This window comes from Rhincodon typus, unplaced genomic scaffold, assembly GCF_021869965.1.
Source record: "Rhincodon typus isolate 14 unplaced genomic scaffold, sRhiTyp1.1 hic_rhity00006443, whole genome shotgun sequence".
In the NCBI taxonomy this organism is placed as follows: Eukaryota; Metazoa; Chordata; class Chondrichthyes; order Orectolobiformes; family Rhincodontidae; genus Rhincodon; species Rhincodon typus.
Genome location: NW_025972081.1, coordinates 1 through 2,175, shown reverse-complemented (window position 1 = coordinate 2,175; position 2,175 = coordinate 1). Strand labels below are relative to the sequence as shown.

At 44.4% G+C, this 2,175-nt stretch overlaps 1 non-coding gene across 1 annotated transcript; it reads right to left on the bottom strand.

The window, feature by feature from the left end:
- Positions 1–456: 456 nt before the first annotated feature.
- Positions 457–529, bottom strand: trnak-cuu. Its single transcript has one exon. It is a non-coding gene; the product is annotated as a tRNA-Lys (tRNA).
- Positions 530–2,175: the final 1,646 nt, after the last annotated feature.

Below are 2,175 nucleotides of genomic sequence, written 5' to 3'. Positions count from 1 at the left end.
TGAAGATTTTATTGAATAAACCCACACGGTCAAAAAAGAAGGTAATTTTCCTTGTGAATTGGGTAATGTTCAGGGAGACTTCATTGATGCTTTCCGTGGTATCCTCAGAATTAGGTAATTCTGGTTCAGCTCCATTTGACATGGAGCCGCCCAGGAAGTGACCATTCTCATTCTGTGACTCTGAACAGCCTTGTTGGTGCAGGATTGGAGTTGGGTTTGCCCCTTTAAAAGTCTTGTTATTTATTAGACAAGCGGCTGCACCTACAAGCTGATCTCTGGGACTTCCAGTGAAGTGGAAATAATTTGCACTCTGAAACAGGAAACCAGCATCTTAATCAAAGCAGCAGAAGAGAAACCATATTTTTGGCACAGCGAAAGCTGCTGGTTTCATTAATGATGCTGGAAGACTGAATAGCTGGGCTTCACCTCAGAAAGTAAAGTTGCAAGAAGCGAGAACGCCCAGCGTGGAGCTAGAACCCACAACCCTGAAATTAAGAGTCTCATGCTCTGCCAACTGAGCTAGCCGGGCTCAATTGCTGGCTACTTATTTTCCCATTTCACACTGAGCCAAATCCCTTGCAATCTAATTTCAATGTGCCAAAGATGATCCACCTGGAAAAGCACAAGTTTCCAGTTCATTCCTCTCAATCACACATAACATCAGTTACATCTTCCACTTTTCAGCTGTTACTCCTTCGGACCATTATAATCCATTTTCAGCGCTTGTTCCGGGATTTAACGTTCAAAACTCATATTTTAATGTCGGTGCCCTCATCCTTGAGTTGCCCATGCGACTGTCAGTCACTCTGAGAGACGGTGAATCTGCTTCAATAAACCCAGTCATTTCTGTTACAGACTGTGTGAAATGCGTGTCTTTCTGCCCAGTCTCACTCAATACATTCAGCACTTTGTTTGTTCGATACATCAGCAAATGCTGCAGCTTCGCATCTGGGGACTGGATTTTCACAGTTCGGTTAAAAAGATTCGAAGGTCAAGAAGAATTTGCTGCAGCCGTTGTGAAATGTAAAATGATTTTCGCCCTTTTCCACACGGGAACAACTGTTCAGAAGGAACAGGTTTCCATTCGTTGTATTAAATGAGGTTTTCCAAGTGAGGCTCAAAGTAAGTTCCACTCACTTGGAGATTGTGTCAATGTTGCTCTGAAGTTTACTGAGCGGGATGGAATCTCCCTGTGTTTTCATGAGCCTGTTCTTGGTGCATTGAGAAGTTTGGCCCCAGTTGGAGGATCTTGCCTCCCAGCGATGGACACGAAGCGGCATTTTAAATCTGCAGTGGCCGCTTTCTGCTGGCAGCGGAGGATTGGAGAGTGCGGGGTCAAATCCTGCTGCTTGTCTCTGTCTCAGTCCGTGTGGAGCAGGGGAAGAGAAAATCATTCATGGGTTTATTTGATTCCAATCGCTTCATAGATTTCTATGAACTAACTGAAGGTACATTTTGATAATAACTGTATTAAAATCTGGATGTCCGGGGTCTGACTGGATAACTGTGGAGCTAACAAAGTTTCGAAGCTATCTCCTGAAGGTGCAATCCCGATTGACAATCTTCTGCGTCACCGGAAACGTCGATGAGTAGGAAAACACAAGAGGCTGCATTCCTGGGTAGTCTCAAAACACCAGTCTTTCTCTCAATATCCGAATGCACTGACCAATTGCAAAACAGAAACTGTTAACATTCGGCTCTGGAAAAGCTCCTAATGCAGGGAGTCAGCCTCATTGCGCAGCTGGAGGCCTTTCTGTTTTCAGAACCTATCACCGGTTTATGTGTGATGCTTACATGCAGTAGAGTTGTGGTGTTAGCGCGGACATGAGCAAGAACGGTAACATTCACAGTGTGAAGAACCAACAAAGATAATCACCGTCACTGCTTCACTTCAAGGTCCCTGATTTATGAAGCCGTGAGTTTTACTGGCAAAGAAAATACATTTGTCGTCAGGAGGCTGCTTCAGTGTCTCCTCTTTTTCTGCTCGATTCACCACGAACTTCCTTTTTGCTATTCCACAAGCACTTCTGCTTCTCCTTTTCTTGTATTCTCATCCCTTCATTCACAGTTTGGTCGGAATAACGAGGTGAGGCTGGATAAACTGTAGCCTTACCGGGGAATGTTGTGGTAATGGCACAGATATTTTTCTTTTCCTTTCTGTCAGTTAGCAGCCAT